Below are 21,198 nucleotides of genomic sequence, written 5' to 3'. Positions count from 1 at the left end.
GTGTTTTATAGTTTTCTATGTATAGGTCTTTTGTTTCTTTAGGTAGATATACTCCTAAGTATTTTATTCTTTTTGTTGCAATGGTGAATGGTATTGTTTCCTTAATTTCTCTTTCTGTTTTTTCATTGTTAGTTTATAGGAATGCAAGGGATTTCTGTGTGTTAATTTTATATCCTGCAACTTTACTATATTTTACTATATTCATTGATTAGCTCTAGTAATTTTCTGGTAGAGTCTTTAGGGTTTTCTATATAGAGGATCATGTCATCTGCAAACAGTGAGAGTTTCACTTCTTCTTTTCCTATCTGGATTCCTTTTACTTCTTTTTCTGCTCTGATTGCTGTGGCCAGAACTTCCAACACTATGTTGAATAGTAGTGGTGAGAGTGGGCACCCTTGTCTTGTTCCTGATTTCAGGGGAAATGCCTTTCAATTTTTCACCATTGAGGGTGATGCTTGCTGTGGGTTTGTCATATATAGCTTTTATTATGTTGAGGTATGTTCCTTCTATTCCTGCTTTTTGGAGAGTTTTAATCATAAATGAGTGTTGAATTTTGTCAAAGGCTTTCTCTGCATCTATTGAGATAATCATATGGTTTTTATCTTTCAATTTGTTAATGTGGTGTATTACATTGATTGATTTGCGGATATTAAAGAATCCTTGCATTCCTGGGATAAAGCCCACTTGGTCATGGTGTATGATTTTTTTAATATGTTGTTGGATTCTGTTTGCTAGAATTTTGTTAAGGATTTTTGCATCTATGTTCATCAGTGATATTGGCCTGTAGTTTTCTTTTTTTGTGGCATCTTTGTCTGGTTTTGGAATTAGGGTGATGGTGGCCTCATAGAATGAGTTTGGAAGCTTACCTTCATCTGCAAGCAGATTCTTTACCATCTGAACTACCAGGGAAGTCCTAAAGATGTTGAAAAATTCAAGACACAAAGTGATGTGTGTACTATGACATCAATGATAGGGGCTAGTTGAATGGAGATGAGAAGGAAATCATATGCAAAATGTTTACAGCAATTGTGTTGAGGTATTGAAATAATAATAGCTAATTCCTGCTAGTTCTCAAGTTTTGTTTTGTTTTGTTTGGTGTTGTATTGGACCATAAAGAAGGCTGAGCACCAAAGAATTGATGCTTTCAAATTGTGGTGCTGGAGAAGACTCTTGAGAGTCACTTGGACTGCAGGGAGATCAAACCAGTCAATCCTAAAGAAAATCAACTCTGAACATTCATTGGTAGGACTGATGCTGAAGCTGAGGCTCAAATATTTTGGCCACCTGATGCAAAGAACCAACTCTTTAGAAAAGACCCTGATTCTGAGAAAGATTGAAGGCAAAAGGAGAAGTGTGCAGCAGAGGATGAGATGGTTAGATAGCATCACCAACTCAATAGACGTGAATTTGAGCAAACTCCAGGAGACAGTGAAGGACAGGGAAGCCTGGCATGTTGTAGTCTGTGGGGTTGCAAAGAGTTGTACACAACTTAGCAATGGAACAACAAGTTTAAAAAGCAAAGAAGAAAGGAAAGAAAGAAAAAAAAGAAAGAAAGAAGACAATACAACATAAGACAAAGATTAAGAACTTTAGAGCCAACTTAAACCGGGTTCAGATCTCAGACTTGTTACTTGCTCTGACTATGGCCTTTGGCACCATAGCTGGTTTAGTTTTTCTTAACCCTAGTTCATCTTCTGTAAATCAAGAATAATGGCAAAATGTTGCATGGTTCTTGTCAGGATATGAGCTGAGATAACATATTATCTGTGCATGGTACATGGTATGTCTAATAAATACAAACTTATTGGCATTATGATTATTTTGAAAGCTTTCTACCTTGTATGCATGAGAAAAGAAAAATACACAAAATGTTTGTCACATGTATTTCATGCATGATCTGTGCAAACAAAAGTTTTTCATCAGATCTCCATTAAAGAACAAGAAAAAACTTGTCATGTTAGTTAAGAATTCAGAAAGAATCTGAAAAGGGGTCCTTTCTCTACTAAGTCTGCAGAAATGTACTGAACACAGCTACATAAGCAAGCATGTACTTGATGGCATATGGTATGCTAAGATAGATAAAGCACAGCCTCTGGCTTCCAATAGTTTCCTGCCTAGTGGTGTATGCATGTTTGTTCACAATTAATCCCAAGACAAAGATGGAAAGATGGACAAAGATGATTACAAAGGAGAACTAACATTCATTGACCTCTTATTTTATGCCAAGCATTATTTTAAGGAATCTATATAAAAGTAGATATTATTATCCTCAGTTTACCAAGGCCCAAGAAAGGCTAATTCTCTGAAGTCACACAGGTAGAGAAGAGTGGTGCTGGGAGATAGCCCCAATGAAACTTTGGTCGAAGACTGACTTCTTTGATAGGCGGAGTAGAGGATGGAGCAATCAATTCAGACTTTGGGAGGTTGATTTGGGGAGAAAGAATTAGGGAGAACAGAGACCTTTTAGTTGAGTCTTTGAAGAATGGATAGGATTATGAAAATAATACTGGTGGAGGTGTATCACAAATGGAAGGAACAATATAGGGAGGGCAGAAAGGCATGAAGATGTAGAGCCAGCTAATATTAATATCAGGATCTGGTGCACTTTGATTTCCTGCTTCACAGAGGAGGGTGTAGAGGTGAAATTAGAACCCTTAATTCTAAGCTCTCATGTCAGTCTGTACATTTTGTTTCTGAAGGAATGAATAATCAAAATTGATGGGCTTATTCTGAGAAATATCCTTTCACAACCGAAATGAAATTTAGAGACTCAATCTGTAGAAGGATAAGATACGAAGAAATCCTGGAAATATTTTCTTAGCTGAAAAGAAGAAAACATCTTTTAAAAAAATATTATACAAAGACATTTACTCTGAACTCTTTAAAACAGAAACCCATGCACTAGAAAGATATATTTATTTCTTGTGTTTATAGGGGGTTGAATAGTATCTCCACAAATTTTACCCCTTCTGGAAACTCAAAATGTGACATTATTTGGAAATAAGGTCTGTGGTTCTGTAATTAGTTAAAATAAATTCATAATGGATTAGAGAGGGCCCTAGATCTAATGACTGGTATCCTTATAAGAAAGCCATGTGAAGACTCACAGAAGGGAGATGGGACATGTAAAGATGAAAGCAGAAACTGAACTAATGCATCAACCAGCCAAGGAACTTCAAGTATCCAGCAATCACCAGAAACTGGGAAAAGCCAAGGAAAGAACCCTCCCTCAAATCTTCAGAGGCAATTTGACCCTGATGAAAACTTGATTTCAGATTTTTGGGACCATGAAAAAAATACATGTCTGTTGTTTTAAGCCACAAATTTCTGGTACATTTTTGCAGCTGTAGCAAACTAACTTAGCAGGCAACTGAAAATCTCAAGTAATTCATAACAAATTTGGTCATAATATGGCAATGAAGAAATCACTGCAGATGGTGACTGCAGTCATGAAATTAAAAGAAACTTGCTCCTTGGAAGAAAAGTTATGACCAACCTAGACAGCATATTAAATATCAGAGACATTACTTTGCCAACAAAGGTCCATCTAGTCAAAGCTATGGTTTTTCCAGTAGTCATGTATGGATGTGAGAGTTGGACTATAAGGAAAGCTGAGCACTGAAGAATTGATGCTTTTGGCGTTGGAGAAGACTCTTGAGAATCTCTTGGACTGCAAGGAGACACAACCAATCCATCCTAAAGGAAATCAGTCCTGCATATTCATTGGAAAGACTGATGCTGAAGCTCAACACTTTGTCCACCTGCTGTCAAGAACTGACTCATTTGAAAAGACCCTGATGGTGGGAAAGATTGAAGGCAGGAGAAGAAGGGGACGACAGAGGATGAGATGGTTCGATGGTATCACCAGTCGATGGACATGAATTTGACCAAGCTCTGGGAGTTGGTGAAGGACAGGGAAGCCTGGTGCACTGCAGTCCATGGGTTTGCAAAGAGTTGGACACGACTGAGCAACTGAACTGAACTGATGGCAATGACAGTCAATATAAATAAGAGTTAGAAACCTTTGGAAATCAAGAACTTTATGAAGATCTGGGGCTCCAAACTCACTGTGGATGGTGACTGCAGCCGAATTAAAAGATGCTTGCTCCTTGGAAGAAAACAATGACTATCCTAAATAGTGTATTAAAAGGCAGGGACATTAGTTTGTGGACAAAGGTTATTATAGTCAAAGCTACAGTTTTTCCAGTAATCATGAACAGACGTGAGAACTGGACAATAAAAAAGACAGCACTGAAGAATTTATGCCTTCGAACTGTGGTGTTGGAGAAGACTCTTGAGAGTCCCTTGGATTGCAAGGAGATCAACTCAGTCAATCCTAATGGAAATCAGTCCTGAATATTCATTGGAAGGACTGATGCTGATACTGAAGCTCCAATACTTTGGCTAGGTGATACGAAGAGCTGACTCACTGGAAAATACCCTGATGCTGGTAAAGATTGAAGGAAGGAAGAGAGCAGGATGACAGAAGATGAGATGGTTGGATGGCATCACTGACCCAATGGATATGAGTTTGAGCAAATTCCAGGAAATGGCGAAGGACAAGGAAGCCTGGCATGCTGCAGTCCACAGAGTCCTAACATGACTGAGCAACTGAACAAGTAAAGACAGGTGCTGCAAAGTTCCAAACAGCTGTCTTGGAAGCAGCACAGAAATGGGGATTTAGTAAACAAAGTTTTCTCATTTTTTCTTATGCTAGACCTTTCTTGTGTGTTCTCTAATAGCAGGCTCTAAGATCAGCCAGAAGTAAACAAAAATATATTTACCTCTCTCTCGATCTCACTCTTTCTATCCATCCATCCATGCATCCATGCATCCATCCATCCATTCATCTACATAATACAGAGGTAAAGTAGAATATGTCAGGGACACTGAATCCACAGGCAGTCATGAAATAAGAATCAATACTGTCAGTGGCTAGGGAGAAAAAGTCACTTTCAAGGCAAATTTCAACCAATAAGAAATTAGACACATTTATCGCACATAGGATCCCATATTCAGAAAGTTCTTGTGTTGCTATAACTGATGAAATTAAGCTGTGTCTAAGTGGAAAGGGGCCCCTGGGAGGGAATGACAGCAACCCAGGCATTCTGTACTGAGAATGATGCCAAGCAGAAGAACTTCAAAGTCCTGTGAAACTCTGAAACTCTCTTGGGCTGGAATTCCACTTCTCACCAACTTTATTTCGCTTCATCTGCCAGTCCCTCTTCTCTCCCAGCTATGAATTCACAGTCAGGCAGCGTCAGTATATGCGGTGTGTTGCAGTGAAAATGCAAACACATTTTCTATAATGAACATATGGGAGACTCCAGTTGAAAAGAGTTCCGATTCTATCCCAAGCATGTTATTGGCTATGACTACAGAGAAGCAGGCAGCAGACGGAATCAGGAAGCGTGGAGGCAAGAAAGGAAGGATGTGTGCTTGACTGCTGTTTCAAGATCCTAGTCTTGCCATGCCATGCTGCAGCCTCTTTCAAGAAGCAAACTGGTTTGGCTGGGTGCTTTCCTGATTTTTAACACTTATCTTTCATTCTCCAGTCCATGGCCTTACATAAGGGGGATGCATCTTAATGTAAATTTTGTTTGTGCCTTGAGAGTTAAATATTAATGTTAATATTTAACAATTTTTAATTATAAAAATGTTAAGCATTCAAGAATTAAGATAAATATACAAGTGACTCTTGCATAACTGTACTTAAGCTTAACAATTGTATTACATATTTTTCTTCATACATATACATTCTATAGGTGCACAAATATAACATATGCATATATACATATATATGTGTGTGTATGTGTGTTCCATCTTAATAATATACCCTTAAAAGCAAGGACATTCTTATCCATAGCCTCTATACAAAGCACATGTATTTTTGAAGAGTTGTATCTTGCTTTGTTATCAATTTTCTCTAGGATGATACAGATTCAAAATGACAATAAATTAAAATTATTTCTCTCCCCCAAATAAAATTACTTGTTTAAATGTCAGCTCAAGAGTGTTTTCCATCAAGATTTATCTTTTCATTCTGATGTGAAGGAAGACATATATCTATACAGGTCTGTCAGTGGTGAGTACAGTCATGGGATACGTTGGGAATCAAAGAAATAGCATTACTGTTGACTGCACTGAGAAAACTAAAGGTCAGAAAAGCTTTCAGGTTGGTACATCAGAAAACCATCTACTTAGTCAAGGATATTGCCACCCAAATACAATTGCACTTGGTGTTATGTAGTAATTTCTTCTCCTGCCATGAAGTTTCGTGCAGAGTAACAGGATGCTTGGGATGGACGTTCAAGAGCTTGTCACTCTCAGTTTCTAGATTTGTAGGGAGTGCCTTCATTTGTGTTAAATTAGATCTGTTTTCATTTTAGTATATGGTGGAAACGAAGTTATATGTGAAGAGTGAGAGATTACAGTAAATGCAGGACAAAATATAACATCAAAATTTGGGGTATACTTCTCCCTATTTATAGGACTGAAAAACTAGTTGGTTGCCTCACTGAAGTAGAAATGGTCATCTTTAAACTTGTTTTCTCATTGTATGTCTTAAAGGATGACTGAATGTCTGCTTGCTCTATCCCATTGACTATTTCTTCACAGTAACTTTGCTCATTACCTACTTCGTGAGGATCTTAAATAAGTGGAGTGTCATTTCCAAGTTGAACAAAGGAAAACTTCCATTTGGAATCCTTTGATTTCCTTTAGGTGTGGGATTTCATATCTTGCTAGTGACTCAGGAGACCAGTTAAGTGGTGGTCCTGTGCCGTAAGCTGAAATCTGGAGGCTTTATCAATGACCTTTACATTCTCTGCTGGCCTGTTTTGGTTCTGTGTGTAAAACTGAGTGGATGAAGCATCACAATAGAGTGATTTCCTTGTGCCTGTGAAAAGGAAAAACTTAAGTACCAACATAAAAAAAAAATTGCATAGTTCAAATCTTTTCTAATTTCCCCCATCATGACTTTGTCCATTTCTATTTAATCTTTGGACTCTTTTTGGATACTTTTTCACAATTATGTGGGGGGAAAAGGATCTATTTTTTTTTTTTATTAGTTGGAGGCTAATTACTTCACAACATTTCAGTGGGTTTTGTCATACATTGATATGAATCAGCCATAGATTTACTCGTATTCCCCATCCCGATCCCCCCTCCCACCTCCCCCTCCACCCGATTCCTCTGGGTCTTCCCAGTGCACCAGGCCCGAGCACTTGTCTTATGCATCCCACCTGGGCTGGTGAATAGGAGTTTCTCAGAAGGATTAAGTTACATTTGTATGATAGCTATCTCTGTGTACCTAATAACTTTTACCTTAAATGATAACACTTGCTTTCATAACTCTTTTCTATCTGCAAAACGGTCTGAACTGGCTTCACTAGAGAGCTTTTCATGAAATATCTTACCTGCTTATGCAGTTTCAAAATCTGGATCTTTATGGTGAATATTGTAGAACTTCAGCACTCAGACTGACTACTTTGGCTATCCTTGCAGACTACTCAAGGTCTGTGATCTAGTGTAACTGATCATTTATTTCTGGGGCAGGAAGCTAAATTGGCATAGACCGAGATGTTAGTTTGTATCAAAGTCACTTTACTAGTGAAAGCAGCTACCACACAGCATGTGCACATGACAAAAATGTGTTCTTTACTCAATTCTGTACAATATGGTAAACACAAATACAACTTTCTGAGAAAAATATAGACCAGGTGAGAAGACAAATACTTAATAAACGTTGAAAACATCATTTCTTTGTCATAGAAAGATATGTGATAATAGTCAGGAACCAAGGGTCTTCTATAACATGATCCCACTAACCGTGTGCCATATTGATAGCCTCAGTAGTTGGAACTATGGAAATAAACCTCCACATGCCTTCCAAAATCTAATGTCACAGAACAGTGTTTTTAAACTAACTTACTCTCCTGGGGGAAAAGAGTCTATTTCACCAGTTGCAGCTGCCAGGATTTGCTATTCTGTCCTACCTTTCTCTTCTCAAGGGATCTGGTGGAGGGTGAGGGGAAGGTCCAGGCCATCTCTTAATTTTATTCTAAAGAAAGGAGAGCAATGAAGAATAAAACCTCAGGGAGGGGTCAAGAGGAAAACCATCCACCATCATCAGAGAGTAAATAGAATACGCATGATTACATCCATCAGCAATGAATAAGCTAATTTTTTTAATGGAAGAAAGCACTGAAGACAAAATTTAGAAGTAAAAAGACAAAAAAGAAAGGAATATAGTTCACAAGAGAAAAAATAAAGAATCTACTCTAACAGAATATTTATCCCAGAAAGCTAAAGAAAATTATGGGCAACAAATGCATTTCTCATAGAAAAGAAAGAAAATAGACTCTGCAAGGAGATTTCAGGAGACCAGAGTAAAAGAGGAAGAGATCATACATGAGCTCCTTTGACAACAAAACGAGATGAAAAGAAAATTGGGAGAGCTCAGAAAAAGATAATGTGACGTAGCCCATTTAGAGAGCTACAACAGCATATCATAGACTAGGTGGCTTATAACAATACTTATATTTCATTTCTTATAATTCTGGAGGCTGGGAAGTCCAAGACCAAATAGCAGATTTGATATCTGATGAGAAACTACTTCCTAATTCATAGGCAGTGGCTATCTTCTCACTATGTCTTCACACGGTGAGAGGGACAAGAGAGCTCCCCAGAGCCACTGTTTCCAGAGAACTACTCTCTTTCATGAGAGCTGAGTCATGACTCATGAGTGTGTGTTAGTCACTCAGTCATGTACTCTTAGTGACCCCACAGACTGCAGCCTGCCAGGCTCCTCTGTCCATGGGATTCTCCAGGCAAGAATACTGGAATGGGTAACCATTTCCGTCTTCAGGGAATCTTCCCAACCCAGGTATCGAACCTGGGTCTCCTGAATTGTAGGCAGATTGTTTACCATCTGAGACACCAGCGAAGCCTGGAGCTCGTGAATCACCTCCCAAAGGCCCCACCTCCCAGCATCATCACCTGGGAAGCTAGCACTTCAACATTTGCATTTTAGGAGGATACACACATTTCAGTCTACGGCAAGCACTGAGTGGAGAAGAAAATTTTCCATTGATAAGAACAACAGGAAAATATTAATACCTAGAAAATAAACCAAATGTTAAATATGCAAACCCAGTTTGAAGAAAAGATAGCATACTACTGAGGGCCATAGAAGAAAAAAAATATTCATTAGTGGGACTCTCATGTTTCCTCCCTTCTTAGTTTCAATATTTCATACAATAAATATAAGTCCATTTTAAGTAGAAAAAGACAACTCAATAAAACTCTTGAGTATGTGTGGTTTAGAGTTACTGTCTATACTAAGACATGGCTGATGGGAGTATGGTGTGTGTGTGTGTGCACTCAGTGCAGAAAAAAGGTTGAGCACCATTGAGGTAACATTTCAACTTTCCAAACAACTCGCTATACAGAAAAATTTATCGCCTAATCCTGATTTCACTACTCATGATTTCACTGGTTATTTCTATCATACCATGCACATGCCAATGTAATGATATAAATAATATGAATCAGTGTTTCCACATAATTTTAAAAGAAAAGTTTGTAAACCTTATAAGAAATTGAGTAAAATTCACAACTGCCTTTGTTAGGTTTATCAAGAATTTATACTTCTGAGACCTTTACGGAGCTCCTTAATAAAACTTTGGGCACATGTAGGCTTTCAGAATATCTACATGTGACTAATAATAGTAATCTGGATGGAGGAAGAACAGCAGGAGGAAATCTAGGAAGGACATTAGTGGTTGGGAGGAAAATTGGATAAATGTGTAAATATACATTAGTTATTAATAAAATACTCAGTAAAATTAGGATGCTTATACTTCCCCCAAATCCTCCAAAGCCAAATAAAACCAAAAGAAAATTAAAACACTATTATTTTAAGATGAGAGGAATATTTCCAAACTAACTTGGAAGCCTAAACATACAGTAGCTGGAAACTTTTTGAAGAAAAATAATGAGTTGAAACTAATTCTACTGTATAATAAAATATATTGTAAAGCCACAATATTTAAAACAGCATGGTTACAGATCCAAATGTATGTAAATGTATATTGGAGTTTAGAATAAGAATAGGCTAACACTTCCCACTGATTTTCATAGCCAGCAAAAGATGGAATTATATTTTTGGAGTGTCTTCTGTTCTCTTTACGTAAAAGATTGTCCCTTCAGTATCAATTTATGCTTGTCAATTTCTCTGTTCTCAGAAATCCAAAAACACTGTGACAAATCAGTTTGTAGTCAGCATACTGTATGTCTCAAGTCTGTTTTTACTTCCAGTTGCTACTGTGATAAATCACCACAGTGTTAGTAAATTAAAATAATACAAGTTTGTCCTCAGAGTTATGGAGGTAAAATCAAGGTGTCATTAGGCTGATTCCTCTAGAGACTCCAAGGGAAAATTCTATTCCTTGTTTCTTCTAGCATCTGGCCCCGTATTCTTGAGGCTGTTTTGCCCCCTGCTTCTATTATCACATCATCTTCTCTCTGTGACTTTGATCCTCCTGCCTGACTTTTATGCAGACCCTTGTGATTATACTGGGCTCACCTATATATTGAATGCAGAGTAATTGCCTCATTTCAAGATTTCTAGTTTAATCATATCTGTCAAGTCCCCTTTACCATGTAAGTAGCATAGAGATTCCGGGAATTAGGACATGGACAAATTTAGAGGAGAGAAGCCTTATTTAGCTGACCAGACCCTCCTCTGTTATTCTAATTATCTTGTAATAAGAAGACAGAAAAAGACTGATGCCAGCAATATCCACAAGGGTATGTACATTTGTAACAATGGAGTGGTGAAGAAAAATTTCCTGGATGCTGAATCTTACGTGTTTTATTAGTTTCTTCAGTTAAGCTGTGTTTTTAAGAAATGGATAAACAAAGAAAAAATAAATTGTTTATTAACAAATGAAAAAGGTATGAAATATTTTTCTTTTATTTTGCATTCATTGAGTCATTTTATATTTATATATTGAACACCTAATAACTATAATTATTAAGATAATAGTAGCTGTCATTTATTAATTGTTTTCTATGGGTCAGTTATTATACAAAATTGCATAAATCATCTCATTTATTCTTAATGATGCTATATTCAGGGTATTATTATTTTCCACAATTTACAGAAGAAGAAACTAATACTAGAAGCACTTATAAGAGCTGTCCAGTTATATAGCTAGCAGGTGTGAAAAGCAGTATTTGAACTCAGTGACTCTAAGGACCTTATCTTGACAGTCATCAGCTTTGTTCCCAGGATTGTGCAAGGCACTAGGCAACAGGGACAAATGAAGTGACTTTGCTCTAGGCTTCTGTTCTGTGGCAGATTCAGACTAATAGGCAAGAATAAGAGTGAAACGTGCTGTGATGGGGAAGATTAGGATGTAAAAGGAGTGCATGGTGGGCATCTAACGTAAACAAAGATGGTGATTCTTTTTTCTTGGAGAAAGCTGAGGAATGGGGAGTTGGTGGAAGGGCAGGTTGAAGAGCAGTGAGGAGAGGACTATAAACTGATTGAACAGGACAGGCAAACGCCTGGAGACAAGAGAGCATGGAGAGATGAAGGGATTAAAAGAAATTCATTATGGCTGGATGATAAGTGTCAAGGAGAAGACAGCAAACGGCTGGGGAGGGAAGCATGGGCCAAATTATGCAACACCTTATCAATCATGTTAAGGAGTTTGAACTCCATTAGAACTTCATCAAATGGTCTGTCCCTTTAAAAGTTATAAGAAAATAAATGATTTGATCAGATTTGCACTTGAGGATGTTATGAAGCACAGTTTGGATGTGGCAATGCTGGAGACAGTGAGGCCAGCCAATAAGCTCTTGCAGGACTTTAGTTATTATAGAGATGTTACAAAGTTAACGTGGGTGGGTGCGTATAAAGTTAATATTTGTATGTTGAAACATACATGGAAATATTGTGAAGAAGGCAAAATTCACATAATATAAACCACCTGACTTCAAAGAAGTTTCGTATTTGCCTCATGAGTTTCTTTCTTCAATCCCCTCACCACACCTCTTCTCTCCTCCACCTAGCTCCCCACCCTGCACTGTCCCTACCCCAAATATATTCCACTATGTTCTAAGGAGTATACTAGTAGACAAAGCTGCCGAGAAGTACACGTATTTTTATGATGCAGTAGCCTGGCTATCACCGTAAAGCAGAACACTAGAGAGAACCTTCTATGAAGGCAGTCTGTTTGGGAATGATCTCAAGAAGCCAGAGTGAGGGACAGGAGGATGAAACAGGGAAGGAAAGCTTCAGTTTCCTTCCTGAATGAAAGTAAGGCAATGTTTCTTCAATTTGGTGGAACCTGTTGAGGTACCTATAATGAAATGCAGCTCAGGACTTTACTCTATGGAGATGAAATTGGAAGCACATTTATCATCCATCACCCACTGCTCAATGTAGCAATTCTGTGGGTGAATGTTAGCAGGCTTCTGGGGCAGCCAAGCTGAGAAGCTCTCGGGCAGACATCGAGCCAAGGAGAGGCACCAGCAAGCTGCACGTGAAGGAAGGTGGTTGAAACTCACATAGAAGCCATTGCCACAGTCACGACTAGAGTCAGGTGTGGAGCTGTAATTTGCAATAGTTGCTATCCAAAGTTGTTGTTTTGTTTTGTTTTGCTGAATAGGTATTTGCAAAGTCCTAACCGTATCAGTGGAGAAGGAAATGGCAACCCACTCCAGTATTCATGGGACCCCGTGGACAGGGGAGCCTGGAGGGCTATAGTCCATGGGGTCGCAAAGAGTCGAACACCACTGAATCGACTTTGCACAGCGCAGCGCAACCATATCAGTATCATAGTTTTTGTTTGTTTTTTGGTTGTTTCATTGGAATATAATTGCTTTACAATGTTCTATTAGTTTCCGCTGTACAATGAGGTAAATCAGCGATATGTATACATATATCTCCTCCCTCTTGGACCCCCCTCCCACTCCATCCCCCACCCCACCCCTCTGGGTCAACACAGAAAAGCAAGCTGAGCATCCTGCGCTATACTGCAGGTTCTCACCAGCTATTTGGTTCATGGTAGTATATTCATGTCAAATCTAACCTCTCAGGTCATCCCACCCACCCCTCCCTGCTCTGTGTTCACATGTCCAACGTCTGTATCTCTATTTCCGCTCTGAACTAGGTTCATCTGTACCATTTTTTTAGATTCTACATATGTGTGTTAATATACAATATTTCTTCTTCTCTATCTGACTTACTTCACTCTGACAGACTCGAGGCCCATCCACATTCCTACAAAAGTATTATTTCTTGTTGGATTTGGCATGTGTGTGATGCCTCTCTCACCCTTTAGGTTGCAAGATCAAATTGTCTGGTTATTTTTAATGCCCACCACGTTAGCCCTAGAACACTACTTGCCTCATACTAGGTACTTACTTAAACATTTTTAAATTTAAGTGACCACGAAGTCCTAAACATCTGCATTGTGCAAGGTTGCCTTTTTGAGACAATTGTCCCAACTAGGTTTTTTGGGTTTTTTCTACTTTTATTGCTGTGGTTCACCCTGTCTACTGCTTGGAAGATAGTCTAGCTTTAGCAGATTGACCAAAGATCGTTGCAAGGGCTGGAAGGTAATTCTATACACGAATCAAAAGAAACCCCAGCCACCATTAAGCATCCTATTCTGCAGTTATTCCACATTGGGTGACTCCAAGGTAATCGATTAAATTCTAGTCTTTGGAAAATATCCCATCCTTCAAAGGGAGCAAAGGAAAATGTGCTTCACTCAGCACCACGTTTCCCCCTGGTTGATTCTGAATTGCTTCTGTATCTCAGAGCCAGGAACCCTGAAACCAGAGATAGGTGTGCTCATGACAAGGAAAGTGGCACTGTGGTCAAACCCCCACTTGTCCTCAAAAAGTCCACCCACAGGTTTGCTCCAGATTGATTTTTACAAAGAGAGTTTGTATTCTGTTCACAGAGATCATTAGAGATCACATTCTAATATTGAGATGCATATCAACTATGGACCAAACTGGCATTCTGGGATTAGAAAGAGGGAAAGAAATAACTTCTGTTTACTGTTTTCTCCTCCCCCTATTGCTCCTTGTATTTGGCCAAGAAGAAATTAAGACCCAGGAAAACGAAGTGACTGCTTGAAGTTACCCAGCTATTTTGTGACAGAAACAAAATGAGAGGCATTCTGTATGGTATAGTTTTGTTTTTTTCTTTTTTCCAGAGCAATTCAGTAGAGTGTAGGTTACTGATAATGCTAAAGTGGCAGGTTTGATTTTTGTGTGTAAGCCATGGATTCTTCCCTCCTTCTACTGAGCTCCCTAAAACACATAAACGAGCCTGAAAATGCCTTGAGGGTTAGCAATGTGTCTCTTATCCAGTGGCTGGCACGTTGTAGGATCTCAAAAAATATTTGTTGTAAAATGAATTTCTATGGCTGTGGTATTAGTCATCCTGAAGGAGGATAATAACCTTTTTCCCCCAAATCCATTTTTCTCTGCTATCCTGGTTACTTTTTCCTGTCTTTGTTTATAGTCAATCAATATCACTATTAAGGTGCCTCCAGCCTGGTTGTATTTGGGTGTGGAGCCTTGTCTGTTGGACACCCCGACTTACCGCAGAGATACCAAACACCCTTTCAAAATCTATTACTGGGTCAAGCCTCAACTCTGCTGCTTTAAAAATCACTTTTTCAAGGTTTATTTTGATGTTTTCTTTCTGTCCATGTCAGCAGGACAGCTGTGAATTTCTTATTTTCAACAGGACCCTCTTTGAGTAATGGTGACCCAGTAAGAGGGATTTTCAAGTACGCTTCCAGAATTTTTCTGTCAGAGGTTTAAGCTTTCTCCCATTAATCTAACTAGAAAGGGGACTCATTTTTCCTCAGTGTCTGTAATTGTAATTACTGCCTTGACTAATGCCAAGTTCAAGGCCTAGGTCTGGCCATTACAAAGGAGACAAAACTAAACGTTTAGAGAATTTAATGCAAGGGAAAAAATTACATTTTTTAAAAATGTTTTTCTTACTTGAGGATAACCTACAGTGTTAGATGCTACAGAAGATATAATGATCAAGGAGTATGTTTAATTAGCATAGTTTTAAAATAACTCTCTGGAGTGGTATAACTCTGGTTTAGTTTGTAACTTATCTTACACGTTGACTCATTCCTTCCCTCCCTGACAGTCTAAGAAATAAAGCAGGTATAGTCCTCTTTGACAAAGATGGAAAGGTAGGATTTCCCAAATTTGCCAGTTCATTGAGAAAACAAGGATTGGGGCATTTGAGAGGATATAGAGCTAAGGGAAATGTGACAAAAAACATGCTTTACCCCAAAAAGTCTACTTAAGAGGAACCATGCTGGGGGGAGAAATAGTAACATCAAATACAAAGAATGAGATGAGAATATGGAGAGGATATAGTTATGATACTAAATATCTCAAAGGTTACATAAGATATAAGTAACAGAGCAAAAAAAAAAAAGTTTATTATGACTCAGCCATTATAATGAACTGGTACCAAAGGACAACCTTAGTTGACAACAGCAATGTCATATTTATATATTCAGTGAACAGGTAGCTTCCTTGTACATATTTTTCAATTTATTCCAATGGAGAAAATCTAGATGCAATTGCCAGTGAATAGCAAATGACACTATTTAAGTTGTTGAACAAGTCTTCATTGAGAAAGTACCATGAGTAGACAGTGGGTTACAAACTGTGCTGGTTCAAAGATGAGATGGAAATGGTCACTGCCCTTGAGAACCCATGACCATAAAGAGAGAAAAGTAGAAACTAAGTATAAAATATGACTGTTATTGAGCATTCTATTAAGAAGCATTGTTTTAAGGTCTTTATATTAAGTATTGTGTGGAAGGATATTAAAAGAGATCAGTGGAGTGGGAGGGACTTTTGTAAGTATGAGTGGTGATAAATATTAACTAGACTTCTTGTGGTGATTATTTTGTGATGTATACAAATATTGAATTACTATTTATACTAATTATATGTCCATTACACCTCAGTTAATTTTAAAAAGCATTAGTGGAGACCATAACTGCCTAGGTGATTAGGCGAGAAGGTATAGGCTTGAAAGTGTGGGTTGAATTTTCAAAGATGGAAAGGATGTATTAAAGTATTCCACTCAAATAAACTGCACCAGGAAAGCAAGGAGGGAAAATGCTCTAAGGCACCTAGAGGAATAAAGTGAACGTCAGTTGTGTCTGGTGAAGAGATATATTTTACGGACCAGGGGTTAATGCATCAACTTCAGTACAAGAAGGAGAGTTTGGTTTTTATGAACCACTGAAGCTTGTTGAGTGCAGATTTTGTATGATAAAAATAGGTTGATGTAGAAAACAGAGAGTGGCAGTAGCTGAGGGAATATCAGTTAAATAGCCATGACAATAGGTCAGGCTTCTCCTGCCCCAAAACAACCAAGGACAATGTAAGGAAAAAGAAAGGAGGGGTTCCAGAAGATAGTCCCTGTGTACTTTAAGTTGTAAATAACCCAGTTCCTCATCTCTGATAAAGGCTTTATTGTGATGCATTTTATTGCAGTAACTGACACCCATGGAGATGCTCCAAGCATAACTGAGGAGGCACTTGGCCATTAGAGGGAACAAAATTATTCTTCTAGGGTTCAAATACACTTCCCTAAGGATAAACTGTGATCTAAGCTGTGAAACCAGTTACATACAAAATTCACAGGTGTCTGACCAGAATACATATAGAAATCATTCTTCAAGATGAGGAGAAGCATTTGTTCTGGAACAAAAAAAGGACTCATCATATTGAAGTAGTATTTTGAAATGTTTGGATGTGATTTATATCTTAGTGAAATCTTAATGTCTGATAAATTAGGCTAAGAGAACATTGCTGTGAAGGGAGGGGTGTTTCTAAACTCACATAGATTGAAGACTATTGTGCAACTTTTGGTTTCTACAGTGGAATTTTATCTTTTTTCTTTATTCTCTTCCTTCTTCTTCTCCCAGTAACCCCAAAAGGGGCAATCTTCCTTCCTCATGCCAGGGAACAGAGAGAAAGAGCAGTAGACGTAGAGGGTAGCTACAAATATACCTAACTCAAGACAACATCTGCAGGCAACTGGTTGCATGAGTGTTCCCATTTCTCAGGATCTGATTTCCTCTAGTCAATTATGTTGATCTATAGAGCAGTTGGAGAAGGCAATGGCACCCCACTCCAGTACTCTTGCCTGGAAAATCCCATGGACGGAGGAGCCTGGTGGGCTACAGTCCATGGGGTCGCTAAGAGTTGAACACGACTGAGTGACTTCACTTTCACTTTTCACTTTCATGCATTGGAGAAGGAAATGGCAACCCACTCCAGTGTTCCTGCCTGGAGAATCCCAGGGATGGGGGAGCCTGGTGGGCTGCCGTCTATGGGGTCGCACGGAGTCGGATACGACTGAAGTGACTTAGCAGCAGCAGCAGCATAGAGCAGTTAGCACCATAATGAAAAGCAACCATGTGGTTAAAACAGCTTATATATGCCAGACCAAGCACTTGGCAGATCTACGGTCTTTGATAACCATTATAACATAATTTCTTCTTTATCCATTGGTCTGTTGTTGGACGCTTGGGTGACTTCCACGTATTCTTGGCTATTGTAAATGGTGCTGCTGTGCATTGGAGTGCATGTATCTTTTTAAATTAGTATTTGCATTTTTTCTGGATATATACCCCAGAAGTGAAATTGCTAAATCATATGGTAGTTCTATTTTTAATGTTTTGAGGAACCTCCATGTTTTCTGTAGTGACTGCACCAATTTCCACTCCCACTTATAGTGGAGGAAGATTGTTCTTTCTCCATATCTTCTTCATTTGTTAGATTTTTTTTTGATGATGGCCAGTTTGACAGGTGTGAGGTAATATCTCATTGTAGTTTTATTTGCATCCAGCAATGTTGAACATCTTTTCATATGCTTGTTGGCCACCTGTGTGTCTTCTTTGGGAAAATGTCTATTTGGATCTTCTGCCCTAATGATAAAAGAAATAGGGAGTGCTGAATGACACCCTTAATAATACACATACACCAAGAGTACTAAATGAAAATGTAGGCATGTGATCAAGAATCACACACATTTTAGGAAAAGCAATAACTGGAAAATATAAGAAGAAGAACTAAAAGTTAAGAAAATATGATTCATAATTTAATCCAGGAGAGAGTTTAGAAGGAGTATAATTAGTACCCTCAGAGGAATCGGAGATAAAGAAAATGTGATATATATATATATATATAATATATAATTGCATATTATTATATAATTGTATACTTATATATAATAAAATTCATGTTATACAATTATATATTAGTATATACACTATATAAATTAATAATATAGAATAATATTACTTTAATATAGTGCATCATTACTTATAATAAAATTATGTGTAATACATTACTCAGCCTTAAAAAAGGAGGAAATATTACCATTTGCAACAACATGGATGAACCTAGAAGACATTATTGCTAAGTGAAATGTCACAGAGAGAAAACTACTGCATGATTTTATTTATATGAGATATCTAAAAATAGTCAAACTTATAGAAGCAGGAAATAGAATGGCAGTTGCCAAGGGCTGAAAGGGAAATTGAAACTTTATGGGCATAAAGTTATACTAGATAAATAAATTCTAGAGGGCTGCAGTACAACATGGGGCCTGCAGTTGACAATATTGTACTGGGCACTTAAAAACAGCTTAAGAGGAGAGATCCCATGCTGAGTGTTCTCACTACACTTTCAATAAAAAGGCAAAGGGACAAAGAAAAACTCCGCGAGGTGCTGGATATATTTACTGCCTTGATTGTGATGATGGTGTCACAGGTGTGTGCATATGTCCAGACTCATCAAATTGTATGTGTTAGATGTATACAGATTTTTTTGTATATCAGACATACTTCAGAGCTGTGAAAAAATAAAGACATCAACTCATATAGGATAAACTATGTATAGGTTGTGTAGCATCTTAGTCATAAATGATAATTAAATGTTTGTTCCTTGAATACGAGCAGTTCTTACCAAGTTTTCAGCTGCTGCTGTAATCGGGTAGTATCCCCTCCTCTCTTGTTTTTCTGTCTGTGACTCTGTGCCTACCTCACTGCTTCTTTCTGGCTCTCTCAATGAAAGGGCACCTAAAGAAAAAATTGCTTCTTTTGTCTGTTGCTGGCTTTTTCACAGTGGGGCTCTTGATTTGAACAAACCTGAAGATGTCAGGCTGTGTAAGCACTCAGGGGAAGACATGTTCACAAAGGTTCCTGCTCTGGAAAATTATACACTACTTTCAAAATGCTTTGCCACATTTAAAAGTATAATTACACCCTTCTTTTTAATGGCTGACATGACATATGTTTACACGTGTTTTAGCTGACTTATGACAGGACACAGTTGTGTGTTATACATTTGGTGGCAACATCTAAAATTTCCTGGGAAAACATCTGAAGCTGTCTGTTGTTGACCCTGTGTATTAGAGTAAAAAAATGGAACTTGCAAACTTCAGAATACTTTTTAATCTTTGTATAGTCAGTTAATTATCACTTTGCCTTGTTTCCTGCAAGAATTATTTGCTCAACCACCCTCACCATGTTACAGACTTTCTTGTTTTTCTACGGTTGTTTCCATTTTAGTTGGGGTTTCTAAAACAGTACTGTCCCAGAGAACTTACTACAATGATAAAAATGTTCTATATCACATTGCTCAATATGGTAACCACTAGCCACATGTGTACAGGAAAATTGGCTACTGCAAATGAGGAATTGAAATTTTAATTTTACTTTATGTGAATTAAATTTAAATAGCCATATGAGACAAATAGTGCTGTTCCACAGAAAAATATTGTGAGCCACACATGAGGTTTTTGATTTTCTAATAGCTACATTAAAAAAAAAAAAGCTAAAAAGAAAGCAAAATTAAATTTTAGAAATATGTTTTATTTAACACAATAAACCCCAAATAGTATCATTTTAACCTGGTCAAATTTAGAGAAAAAGTAAAACTGTGGTTGCCAAGGGCTTTATCAGAAGAAGGGAATGGGGAGTTATCTTTTAATGGATGCAGAGTTTCAATTTTACAAATTAAAGAGTCCTATAAATGGATGAGGGTCTCCCCAGGTGGTGAAAGTGGTAAAGAACCCACCTGCCAGGGCAGGAGACGTAAGAGACATGGATTTGATCCCTGGGTTGGGAAGATCCCCTGGAAGAGGGCATGGCCACCCACTGCAGTATTCTTGTCTAGAGAATCCCACAGAGCAGCCTGGCAGGCTACAGTCCATGGGGTCACAGAGAGTCGGACACGTCTGAGTGACTGAGCGTGCCCACAGGCAATAATCGATGATGGTGACGGTTGTACAACAATGTGAATGGACCTATTGCATTAAAAATGGTTAGAAGGGTAAATTTTATGTTGTGTATATTTTTTCACAATTTTAAAAAATGAAAATAAATTATCCAATAAAAACATTTTTAAAGTCTCCTGCATTGTAGGCAGAGCCTTTACCATCTGAGCCACCAAGGAAGCCCAAGAACACGAGTGGAGAAGCTAATCCTTCTCCAGGGGTACTTCCCAACCCAGGAACCGAATCAGGGTCTCCTACATTGCAAGGCGGATTCTTTACGAGTTGAGCTACCTGGGAAGACCAATTATCCAATAAAAATACTATTGAAGTCATAATTTCTTTTCTTTCTTACTAAGTATCTAGATATTTAAAATCTGTTATTTAATTTTTACTTAAGGTATATCAGACTAACTTAATAGCTAGTTAGTCTTCATACTACTTAATAGCTACAAGTGGCTAGTGGCTGTTATAAAGTTTAGAATTGTTATAGAAAAAGAAAACAATCAGAAATATTATTCATTAACTTCCTGCTCTTCCTACACTCCAATTGGGACCCAATCACTTTTAACCTATTGAATTATTAATCTGTAGAATATAGATCCATTAACTACAAAAACATAGCATTCTGGGAAGAGATGTTGATAGCAGGGAAGCTATGTGTGTGTGTGTGTGTGTGTGTGTGTGTGTGTGTATGGTTGGGGCAGAAAGTATATAAGGACCTGCTGTGCAACATTTTTATGAACCTAAAACTGCTCTCAAAAATAAAGGTCTTTTTGCTTTGTTTAAAACAAAGAGGGGGAAAAGAAAGAATGAAGAGGGAAGTTTTGATGCAT

This window comes from Cervus canadensis, chromosome 14 (assembly GCF_019320065.1).
Source record: "Cervus canadensis isolate Bull #8, Minnesota chromosome 14, ASM1932006v1, whole genome shotgun sequence".
Taxonomy (NCBI): Eukaryota; Metazoa; Chordata; class Mammalia; order Artiodactyla; family Cervidae; genus Cervus; species Cervus canadensis.
The sequence above is the reverse complement of the archived record's forward strand: the minus strand, read 5'-3'. Positions refer to the sequence as shown.